Here is a 12,482-nt window from a genome sequence, read left to right as displayed (position 1 = left end):
AGCGCAGAGTTATGCCTCTATCATGCACACAGTTTATAAATTTACGACTGTATACAGGTGAGCTTTGACAGTGGCTCAATTATGAACCAAACCCTATAGAAAATCCCGCATATACACTACGACGAAAATTCTCATGCAGAAATAAGAAGACACTTGCAAATTCATGCACAGACTGAAATTTACGGTTTTCTACCCCTTTGATACGTTGACTTCACCACCTTTCGGACCAATTGCATGGGAGGACTATGTTCAGGCTTACCTCATTCCAGACTTGCCACCTTTGACGTGAACAATTTGATTTCTCCGTAACGTTGAGCTTCCTGTAGCACAGTTTCCTGTAGGAGTCGTGCATGGGTTCTGGGGAGTGCTTCAGCGGTTCTGGGCCTTCTGTGCAACAACATGACGTTTGAACAGGCCGAGAACTCGGAGTATCAACCTTCAGGAAATTGCGGATGCATACTCGGCTGCAAAGTGGTTGGAATAAATGAGTGTAGTGCGCCATGCGCGATCTAGCTGGTAGATTTGAATCTCTGCGGAACTCATGGCGCGAGGGTGAGCTGTCCCCGTCGGCCCGTTCGCCGACATCACCTGTGATCATTCCACTGCATGTCTTCCTGACCGCTGAATCATTCCCTGCATATCTACCACCGCCACTCCTGTTAGATCGCCACTTCTCTCCTAGGACATCCTGTAGCCGTTTCTCCTCCTCAGGTGCATGTTGAACGGTGGAGTCACGTTCACGGTTGCAGGGTCTTCGGATTGCCTTGACAGGTAGCGCAGCGGCCTCTGCATGCTTTTTTTTTCATTTGAAAATGATTTCTTCTGAGAGTCCAACGTTCTAGTTTGACTGCGCAGGTATTTCAATCGTATGGCAGCAATGGTGGTGGAAGGAGGCGACAACAGTGGGTGATGGAGAAAAACATTGGTTGCATGCCTCCTTATTGGACTTCGGGCTTCAAATTTTTCTACACAGTCGGTCTTGGCCCGTCCCAAGATTCTACAGGAAGTTTCTTGTAGAAATACAGAACTTCCTGTAGAAAGTCCTGTAGCTTCCTATAGGAGGCTAACTATGACTAGACCGTGCCCAAACCTTGGAAAAGATGAGTGTTTCTGGAGGGAGTGCTGGTGAGGTCACCTGGTAGCATGGTAGGGACCCTTATCCTTGAGTTGAGAGGCTTCCTTTTCTGCATGGAATACCTGCAACCTGCATTAATTTCCAAAGCTTGAGCCTGTTTTTTCTGTTTCTGCCTCTTTCTTCTTTTCCTTGGTTTTTTCCTCTTTTTTCTTTTTTTTTTTTTTTTTTTTGAGGAGACAGCAGGGGTGCCTCAATGAGGTTTTCACCCCTACTATCTGCCTTGGGCACCTCAGAGAGGTTTTCACCCAAGGGTATTTTTTGTTTTTATTCCAATTTTTCAGAGAGACAGCAAGGGCGCCTCAATGAGGTTTTCACCCCTACCATCTGCCTTGGGAGCCTCAGAAAGGTTTTCACCCAAGGATATTTTTATTATGATTTTTTTTTCTTTTTTTTTTTCTTTTTTGAATGCTCAGGGTATGCCCAAAACAGAGGCAGAACTCTTCTCTATGACCAGCACTGATTTTTCCAGAGTTTTGATGAACTCTTGCCTCGAAAGAGGTTTCCTGTAGATCTTTAGTCGATGCCCATTGACGAGCATGGGGATGGCTTCCTCATTGATGGTCTGGATAAGAACAGACCCATTATCATTACACTTCTCCACTGCATATGGCCCTAACCATCTTGTCCTCAGCTTCCCCTTGAAATCCTTGTGTCTGGAATCATACAATAGCGCCCAATCTCCCGGTTGGAATTGCTTGTCATTGAGGTGCCGGTCATGCCATATCTTCCTCTGAAGTTGAACCACTTCTGAGTGGAGAAGGGCCTGCATTCTGTGTTCATCTAGCCCATTCAGTTGCGATAACCTTTCTTGTTGGGCGTGGCTGAGATCTAGGTCCAGCTGAGCTGCCATCCTCAATGTGTTGTACTCGAACTCAATTGACAGCAAAGCTCTCTTCCCATAGACCAGTTCATAAGGTGTGAAACCGGTTGTGGTCTTCCAAGTGGTGTTGTAAGCCCAGGTGGCCTCTGTTAGACTCCGTCTTCTCAAAGTCCTCTGTCAGAGTCAAATTGACAGGTGGTAAAGGAAGAGTGACTGTTGTGCAACTTGTATCTAGTGATCTTAATCATGAAAACCCATGCTCTTTTACTTGATCTGCTGAAAGAGAGAGGCAACTTCTTGGAATTTAATGGTGCAAGTCCTTAGAGCATAGGCATGTTTTTTACAACAGATCCAAAAGGAGGATTAAAATTGTGGAGGTTGGAGTACACATTTAGAGAAGTCAGTGAATCTAAAATGGTTGGAGGGGATCCATCAAAAGAGTATCAGGCATCTTTAGTTGCTGATTTCACATCAGCATTCTTGGCACGCATTGTATGCATTGATGTGAGCCTTGCGGATCAGCTACTTGTTTGTGCTGATCAGCGGGGCAATATCGTTGCTTTTGAATTTCCAGTGAGATTGATCGATCTTGAAAACACAAGTTTCAAACATTTTGCTCATTTAAAGGAGCCCATGGTATCTCAAGTGCGGTTAGCATTTCAGTTGCCAGATCAAATGGAAATCAAATCTGTATATGTTCGACAGGGAAGGATAGATGTATCTCTGACTTTATTTTTGATAAAGGTGCCATTGGAGATTACTCAAATAAATTGATTTTTGCTGGAATCAAAAATGTTCCAGAAATTACTATGACTACGAGGAAGCCTCAAGTGGTTCTAAGCAGAGAAGCAAACGGTGTCACAGTCTCCACATTGTTTCGGCATCTCAGGTTACTCACATCTCTGTGGAAAGATTACTTGCTCTCTGTGGATGGTCTCATTATATATGGGTCTCAGTGCTTCGGATTTAGCTCAGTGAAACATCATCTATGGCTCTCACATTTTGCTATATCATGGCATCTATGGTACTCTCATGGCTCTCGCTTTCCATTGTCTCTTGGCATCTCAATGGTATGATCACAGCCACAGTATATTGGCTCAGAGTCTCAAAGATCCTTCGCATTACATTGAAGGTAGCTAAGGAAAGATGGATATGGAGGCGCTAGGAAGGAATCTGGGTCTTGCAGAGGACAAGACATCCATTAGAAAAGCCGAGGAGCTGAGGCGCCTCAGCGATGTTCATTTTGATCCCTCTACTTTTGGTGTGGGTGAGGTCTGTAAATCTGTGCTTTGTTTTGAGCTAGCCACTACCAAACTACAGGTTCCTCTGATATACAGAAGGCCATCAAATTTAGTGGCATGTCAGAAAAGGCCTACACAAGATCCTTGAAATGCAATGCAGAATGCTCTCGGTGTCAGGCCAAAGCTAGACATCAGAGAACTGGGAATCCAATTTGGTTGTCTTATATTGATTGGGGCTGCCCAAAGAGCAATATCTTTATACAAGGAGAGATTCGTAGCTGCTTTGCCTGAGTCTCGGCGTTCAAGTGCTGATTTTATTTGTCCTGTATTTACCGCAGTGGCATTTTACTTATGTGCAAGAAGGAACAAGCTAAAAGTGGGCAGGACAAGACTGATTGAGATTTGTGGTACATCTGATTCAGAATTCTCAAGTGTTGCAGCATCCATGATCGACCTTTGCTTTGACGTGGTCGGAATTTCCAAAGAAAAGAAGGATCCAAAGTATGTGAAGAATAATAGAGAGCTTTTAGATCCATTGCCAAGCAAAAGAAGGCATGAAGGGGATGGCGAATATGATAGTTCCAATGAGTTAATTGATGATGAAGATGGACTAGAGGTGCCTAGCTTGAAGAGGCCTAAGAAAATGCCGAAACTTGCTTACGAGGAGTGGATATCTTCAGTTCTCGCTTCGAATGAAACATTTAAAGCAACAGGACTTGAAAATAAAACAAGGCAAATGCAACTCAGTTTTGTAAAGAAGCCTTCACTCGCTGTACCACTTGAAGGCTCATAGCAATGATGGTAATCATGTCTGATTTGATGTAATGCTGATCTTGATTGCTTTATCAAATCATGTACTCCAAATATCATACGATTTGGATTATGAAGTGATGCCTATCCTCACTAGTATTAAGTGACAATTAGATAGAAGAAATGCATCTGAAGAGTTATTTCACAAAAGAAAACAAATGACAGTTTACGATACAGTTACATTCCTTCGTTCTGAATAGTATGAAATTTCATCCCGTGAAGGATGATTATATATACACATCAGGATCTGATGGAACACTTAGCTGCACTAATATTGAGACGAGAGTTCCAATCCTCCTGATGGATGGAATGGACTGGCAACATGGAGAATGCTATATGGCATGGATATCAATTCAGAGAAAGATCTTTTACTGGTTGCGGATAACTTGGCATGGATAACTTTGGGATTATTTACCAGATATACATTCGCTCAAATAAGAAAACAGAGGAACCCATTCTAATCCACAAAAAGGGTTCTAAAGTTGTGAGGCTTCATTTCAATCCATTAAATCCAGATCTTCTGATCAGCTGTGGCAATGATCATTTTGCTCGTCTTTGGGATATTCTCCAATTAAAAGCTGGGGCCTTCCTGGGAGAGTTGAAACACCCACGTGTTGTGAACTCTGCTTATTTTTCACCATAAACTGGCAGTAAAATCATAACTACCTGCCAAGATAATCGGATACGTGTATGGGATTCTATCTTTGGTGATTTGAGCTATCCAAGCCATGTGATTGTCCATAGTCATGATTTTAATCATCATTTGACCTGCTTTCGTGCCGAATGGGATCCAAAGGATTCGTCCGAGTGCCTTGCAGTTATTGGTCGTTACATAAGTGATAATTTCAATGACATAGCATTGCATCCAATTGATTTCATCGATACAAGCAATGGATAGCTTGTTGCTGAAATAATGGGTCCAAATATAGCAACCGATCTCCTACTAATGACTTCAGTCCTGATTCGATGGGATTTGCGCTCCAGCTTTGCCTCTTAATAAACCAATCATCAGAAGATTTAGAGGGACGTTGTTCCGTTTGTAGAATAAATGTAACACTCTTTTCTATTTTTTGTAATTTCAGTTGAAACAGCGCCCTTATTGTTGGGTCGATCTGTTTTCTTCTAGTATAGTTTATTTAATGTATTAAAAAAATCATTTGTAAGGGTCAGAGAGAGGAGAGAGAGTTCTGAGAGCTGGTGGAGAACAGAGAGCTCCCATTGTACAGTTTTGACAGAGATTTTAATGAAAATACACAGCTCTGGCTTTTGAGATTCCTGTGGTATGAAATTTAGCACAAGTTTTCCTTTTGTTTCATATGTAGCCCGTTATGTTTTCATTTCATTTCATGATTGTTTCCATTTGAACAAATGAAGTGTTAAGGTAGAATTCATAATTTTTATGCTCTGCCTTTAAGTTTGTTCATATTCAATGTTTTCTTCTGTTTGACAAGGATTCATCTTCTATGCCCTTGTCAGCTCCTCAGCAGTCTTGCCAGTCCATTTAATCTCAATTTGATGTTAAATTTCTTGCCTACCTTGCCTCAGGAGATAATCTGTGTTTTTTATTATATTTCTCTGTTTCAAGCTGTTCTTTGCCCCATGCAGCCCAGAAAAACCCCATCATTTTATTAAAAACCCCTTTTTATCAATTTACTAGCCTAAAATCAGTTTCTTTTAAAATCATCTCAGCCCCTTTTGAAAACTTTTTGCTGAGATAGACTGGAGAGAGCCCTCTCCTGCCCCGTAGGGCTAGCTACGAGGCTAAGTGGTTTGATGTTACCTTGAGTTTCGCCTTCTTCAGCCTGAGGCAAATTCGAGCGCTAACATATTGGTGACCATACTGGGGAGAACATTCGACTTGTTGATTGTCTTGTCCCAGTACATGAAATCAAATTGCAAATCTGATGCTGATGGTGGACAGCAATCAGACACATATGCAGGCTGAAACGTTCACCTGGCGACTCCAACTCGATCCAGACAGTCCAGTGCTCACTGATCCATTTATGCAATGGTGGGGTATGTGGCAAACCCTGCACTTTGTGAAGCTCTAAATGAAGTTAGAGAGTGGTTGGTGGATATTGAAATTAATGAAGAATTTTTCAGTACCTTCCTTCAATGTTTGAAATCTCCGAAGTTTCATCTTGAAACTAAAACGGGTGTCTGTGAGTTAATTGTTGAAAGAATCGAAAAGGAGATTCAATGTTTAGATGAGCAAATCCAGTCATATGATTTCCAAGACCCTAAAAAGTTCTTGGAAATTCTTCCTCCTTCGAAAAAAGAAATAACAGACTTGCCTACAGATGTTTACATTGACAGTGTGCAGCTGGAAGTATGTATTGTAGAGTTGGGGCAGCCAACAGAGTCCAGCTTCCGCGATCCAATGGCAACATACATGGACACATTTTTTCAGTTTGATTGATAGATCAGGCTGTCTTGTACGTGACCAGGCTCATTACGTGCATGAAGAGCTGCCAGCAATAACATCTCCATCCTGGTGGAAGCATTCTAAAGCGGCATCATTTTCAGGTTTACTTGAATGGTTAATCTGGCATTTTAGTATTACCTGATCTATTGTTTGTACAGTAGATTAGGGTAGATTTTGTAAATAAATAAGCAGCCAAAAGACAGCATTTTGTTCCAGTTTCATTACAGTTTTAGTGTGAAGTTTGCCGAGTCTGTTTTTCAATCATTTCAGTCAAGTTTTAGTCCATAAATATGTCAAAGTCTATGTTAGTTGTTGGAATAATGGACTGCATTGCCCAATGGATGGAGGCACTGTCTGCTCTCCCAAAGTTCTGCAGTCCTTGGCACCTCCACGAAGCAGCAGCTACCATCCCAAGTGGAGCCGATGTTAGACTCCGTCTTCTCAAAGTCCTCTGTCAGAGACAAATTGACAGGTGGTAAAGGAAGAGTGATTGTTGTGCAACTTGTATCTAGTGATCTTAATCATGAAAACCCATGCTCTTTTACTTGGTCTGCTGAAAGAGAGAGGCAACTTCTTGGAATTTACTGGTGCAAGTCCTTAGAGCATAGGCATGTTTTTTACAACAGATCCAAAAGGAGGATTAAAATTGTGGAGGTTGGAGTACACATTTAGAGAAGTCAGTGAATCTGAAATGGTTGGAGGGGATCCATCAAAAGAGTATCAGGCATCTTTAGTTGTTGATTTCACATCAGCATTCTTGGCACGCATTGTATGTATTGATGTGAGCCTTGCGGATCAGCTACTTGTTTGTGGTTATCAGCGGGGCAATATCGTTGCTTTTGAATTTCCAATGAGATTGATCGATCTTGAAAACACAAGTTTCAAACATTTTGCTCATTTAAAGGAGCCCATGGTATCTCAAGTGTGGTTAGCATTTCAGTTGCCAGATCAAATGGAAATCAAATCTGTATATGTTCGACAGGGAAGGATAGATGTATCTCTGACTTTATTTTTGATAAAGGTGCCATTGGAGATTACTCAAATAAATTGATTTTTGCTGGAATAAAAAATGTTCCAGAAATTACTATGACTACGAGGAAGCCTCAAGTGGTTCTAAGAAGAGAAGCAAACGATGTCACAGTCTCCACAGTGTTTCGGCATCTCAGGTTACTCACATCTCTGTGGAAAGATTACTTGCTCTTTGTGGATGGTCTCATTATATATGGGTCTCAGTGCTTCGCATTTAGCTCAGTGAAACATCATCTATGGCTTTCATATTTTACTATATCATGGCATCTATGGTACTCTCATGGCTCTCGCTTTCCATTGTCTCTTGGCATCTCAATGGTATGATCACAGCCACAGTATATTGGCTCAGAGTCTCAAAGATCCTTCGCATTACATTGAAGGTAGCTAAGGAAAGATGGATATGGAGGCGCTAGGAAGGAAGCTGGGTCTTGCAGAGGAAAAGACATCCATTAGAAAAGCCGAGGAGCTGAGGCGCCTCAGTGATGTTCATTTTGATCCCTCTACTTTTGGTGTGGGTGAGGTCTGTAAATCTGTGCTCTGTTTTGAGCTAGCCACTACCAAACTGCAGGTTCCTCTGATAGACAGAAGGCCATCAAACTCAGTGGCATGTCAAAAAAGGCCTACACAAGATCCTTGAAATGCAATGCAGAATGCTCTCGGTGTCAGGCCAAAGCTAGACATCAGAGAACTGGGAATCCAATTTGGTTGTCTTAGATTGATTGGGGCTGCCCAAAGAGAAATATCTTTATACAAGGAGAGATTTGTAGTTGCTTTGCCCGAGTCTCGGCGTTCAAGTGCTGATTTTATTCGTCCTGTATTTACCGCGGTGTCATTTTACTTATGTGCAAGAAGGAACAAGCTAAAAGTGGACAGGACAAGACTGATTGAGATTTGTGGTACATCCGATTCAGAATTCTCAAGTGGTGCAGCATCCATGATCGACCTTTTCTTTGACGTGGTCGGAATTTCCAAAGAAAATAAGGATCCAAAGTATGTGAAGAATAATAGAGAGCTTTTAGATCCATTGCCAAGCAAAAGAAGGCATGAAGGGGATGGCGAATCTGATAGTTCCAATGAGTTAATTGATGATGAAGATGGACTAGAGGTGCCTGGCTTGAAGAGGCCTAAGAAAATGCCGAAACTTGCTTACGAGGAGTGGATATCTTTAGTTCTCGCTTCGAATGAAACATTTAAAGCAACAAGACTTGAAAAGAAAACAAGGCAAATGCAACTCAGTTTTGTAAAGAAGCCTTCATTGGCTGTACCACTTGAAGGCTCATAGCAATGATGGTAATCATGTCTGATTTGATGTAATGCTGATCTTGATTGCTTTATCAAATCATGTACTCCAAATATCATACGATTTGGATTATGAAGTGATGCCTATCCTCACTAGTATTAAGTGACAATTAGATAGAAGAAATGCATCTGAAGAGTTATTTCACAGAAGAAAACAAATGACAGTTTACAATACAGTTACATTCCTTCATTCTGAATAGTATGAAATTTCATCCCGTGAAGGATGATTATATATACACATCAGGATCTGATGGAATACTTAGCTGCACTGATATTGATACGAGAGTTCCAATCCTCCTGATGGACTGCAATCCTAATGGATGGAATGGACTGGCAACATGGAGAATGCTATATGGCATGGATATCAATTCAGAGAAAGATCTTTTACTGGTTGCGGATAACTTGGCATGGATATCAATTCAGAGAAAGATCTTTTACTGGTTGCGGATAACTTTGGGATTCTTTACCAGATAGACATTCGCTCAAATAAGAAAACAGAGGAACCCATTCTAATCCACAAAAAGGGTTCTAAAGTTGTGAGGCTTCATTTCAATCCATTAAATCCAGATCTTTTGATCAGCTGTGGCAATGATCATTTTGCTCGTCTTTGGGATATTCGCCAATTAAAAGCTGGGGCCTTCCTGGGAGAGTTGAAACACCCATGTGTTGTGAACTCTGCTTATTTTTCACCATAAACTGGTAGTAAAATCATAACTACCTACCAAGATAATCGGATACGTGTATGGGATTCTATCTTTGGTGATTTGAGCTATCCAAGCCATGTGATCGTCCATAGTCATGATTTTAATCGTCATTTGACCTGCTTTCGTGCCGAATGGGATCCAAAGGATTCGTCCGAGTGCCTTGCAGTTATTGGTCGTTACATAAGTGATAATTTCAATGACATAGCATTGCATCCAATTGAATTCATCGATACAAACAATGGATAGCTTGTTGCTGAAATAATGGGTCCAAATATAGCAACCGATCTCCTACTAATGACTTCAGTCCTGATTCGATGGGATCTGCGCTCCAGCTTTGCCTCTTAATAAACCAATCATCAGAAGATTTAGAGGGATGCTGTTCCGTTTGTAGAATAAATGTAATGCTCTTTTCTAATTTTTGTAATTTCAGTTGAAACAACGCCCTTATTGTTGGGTCGATCTGTTTTCTTCTAGTATAGTTTATTTAATGTATTAAAAAAATCATTTTTAAGGGTCAGAGAGAGGAGAGAGAGTTCTGAGAGCTGGTGGAGAACAGAGAGCTCCCATTGTACAGTTTTGACAGAGATTTTAATGAAAATACACAGCTCTGGCTTTTGAGATTCCTGTGGTATGAAATTTAGCATAAGTTTTCCTTCTGTTTCATATGTAGCCTGTTATGTTTTCATTTCATTTCATGATCTTTTCCATTTGAAAAAATGAAGTGTTAAGGTAGAATTCATAATTTTTATGCTCTGCCTTTAAGTTTGTTCATATTCAATGTTTTCTTCTGTTTGACAAGGATTCATCTTCTATGCCCTTGTCAGCTCCTCAGCAGTCTTGCCAGTCCATTTAATCTCAATTTGATGTTAAATTTCTTGCCTACCTTGCCTCATGAGATAATCTGTGTTTTTGATTATATTTCTCTGTTTCAAGCTGTTCTTTGCCCCATGCAGCCCAGAAAAACCCCATCATTTTATTAAAAACCCCTTTTTATCAATTTACTAGCCTAAAATCAGTTTCTTTTAAAATCATCTCAGCCCCTTTTGAAAACTTTTTGCTGAGATAGGTTGGAGAGAACCCTCTCCTGCCTTGTAGGGCTAGCTACGAGGCTAAGTGGTTTGATGTTACCTTGAGTTTCGCCTTCTTCAGCCTGAGGCAAATTCGAGCGCTAACAGCCTCAACCAGGCAATCTGCCCAATCCTTTCTGCTGCTGCTCACCACCTTAGTCAAAATCCCTTCTAACGCTCTATTGGTGACTTCCACCTTCCCATTTGCTTGAGGATGATAGAGGGTGGAAGTCTTGTGCTTGATCTTGTGATGAGCAAGAAAATCTTCAATTAAGTTGGAGGTGAACTGGCTTCCTTGATCGGTGACTAGCTCTCTTGGGTAGCCAAATTTGTAGAAGATGTTTTCTCTTAAAAACTTAGCCACCTTTTCTTCTGTCGCTGCTTTGATTGCCTTGGTTTCTGCCCACTTTGTCAGATAGTCTGTGCACACAATGATGTAAGACCTTTGCCTTGAAGGAGGATTGATAGGACCCACAAAATCCATGCCCCACTTCTCGAATGGTTCAAGAGTCACTTGAGGTTGGAGAGGCATTTCGTCCCTTGGGGTTGGCTTCCCCATCCTTTGGCATCGGTCACATTGGCTGATATATCTCTTGACATCTTGATGAAGCGTGGGCCAATAGTAGCCTGCCTATAGAATTTTGAAGGAAGTCCTCTTGGCTGCAAAATGTCCTCCACGAGGCCCATTATGACAGGTTAGGAGGATGTCAAAGACTTCCTCCTCCCTTACACAACACCTTAAGATCTGATCGGGGCCAAGTTTGAACAAGTTGCCCTCGATCCAAGTGAACGAGGCACTCTTCCTTACAATTTTGCTTTTCTCTTTGGAAGATAGATGCGGAGGGAACTGTGCTGAGACCAAATAGTTTGCTATATCAGCAAACCATGGGGAGAGTACTGAGATAGCAAACAGATGTTCATCTGGCATCTGGTCGTCCACTGTTCCATCTTCACCTGCAGGTAAATCCAATCTAAACAAGAAGTCAGCAACAACGTTTTCTTTACCTAGTTCGTCAACAATAGTCAAATCAAATTGCTGCAACAGAAGTAACCATCTAATAATACGAGCATTCACATCTGGTTTATTCATTAAATATCTAATTGCAGCATGATCAGTATGTACAAATGTTTGATAGCCAGTGATGTAGTGTCGGAACTTGTTCAGGGCATGGACCACAGCCAGGAACTCTTTCTCAGTTACAATATAGTTCAGTTCTTCCTTGGATAAGTTTTTGCTGACAAAGTATATGGCATATGGGAGTTTTTGTTCAACCTGTCCTAAGGCTGCCCCTATGGATTTTTTCGAGGCATCAGTGTGGATGTGGAAACGTAGGGCCCAGTTTGGACCTCTTAATATCGGGGCGGACACCAACTTATCCTTTAACTCATTCAGAGCCCTTTGACAGTCATCCGTCCATTTGAACTCAACATCTTTTGCTAAGAGGCCAAACAGTGGCGAGGCTAGCTTACTGAAATCTTTAATAAACCTTCTATAATATCCTGCTAAGCCTAGGAAACTCCGAACATCTCTTACTTTCTGAGGATGTGGAACCTTTTTGATGAGAGCAATTTTATTAGGGTCCACCTGCAATCCCTGGCGAGAAATGGTATGTCCCATCACGGTCCCTTCAGTCATCAAGAATTCACATTTTTCCGGACTAAGGGATAGGTTCATCTCAATGCACTTGGTTAGGACTTTTCCCAGATTGGACAATGCTTCTTGGAAGTTGGACCCATAGGGAGTGAAGTCCTCCATATAGATTTCCACCGAATCATGGACCAGCTCAGAAAAGATGCTCAATACTTCTCTTTGGAAAGTGGCAGGAGCGTTGCATAGCCCAAAGGGAAGGACTCGGTCAGCAAAGGTACCCCAAGGACAAGTGAAGGTGGTCTTATCTTGGTCTTCTGGGCTGATTTGGATCTGGTTATACCCGCTGAACCCATCTAGGAAA

The 12,482-nt window shown here is 41.6% G+C and overlaps 4 pseudogenes; all 4 read left to right on the top strand.

Moving 5' to 3' along the window:
* The first annotated feature begins 3,314 nt into the window (after positions 1–3,314).
* LOC149166827 (origin of replication complex subunit 6 pseudogene) lies at positions 3,315–4,071 on the top strand (annotated as a pseudogene).
* Positions 3,992–5,003, top strand: LOC149166826 (DNA damage-binding protein 2 pseudogene; annotated as a pseudogene).
* A 3,079-nt stretch (positions 5,004–8,082) lies between these two features.
* Positions 8,083–8,859, top strand: LOC149166825 (origin of replication complex subunit 6 pseudogene; annotated as a pseudogene).
* LOC149166824 (DNA damage-binding protein 2 pseudogene) lies at positions 8,745–9,808 on the top strand (annotated as a pseudogene).
* The last annotated feature ends 2,674 nt before the right edge of the window (positions 9,809–12,482 follow it).

The sequence above is a fragment of the Pinus tabuliformis genome, chromosome 5_1 (assembly GCF_031772625.1).
Source record: "Pinus tabuliformis cultivar Carrire ecotype Pingquan chromosome 5_1, CPIR1, whole genome shotgun sequence".
Taxonomy (NCBI): domain Eukaryota; kingdom Viridiplantae; phylum Streptophyta; class Pinopsida; order Pinales; family Pinaceae; genus Pinus; species Pinus tabuliformis.
The sequence above is the reverse complement of the archived record's forward strand: the minus strand, read 5'-3'. Positions and strand labels throughout refer to the sequence as shown.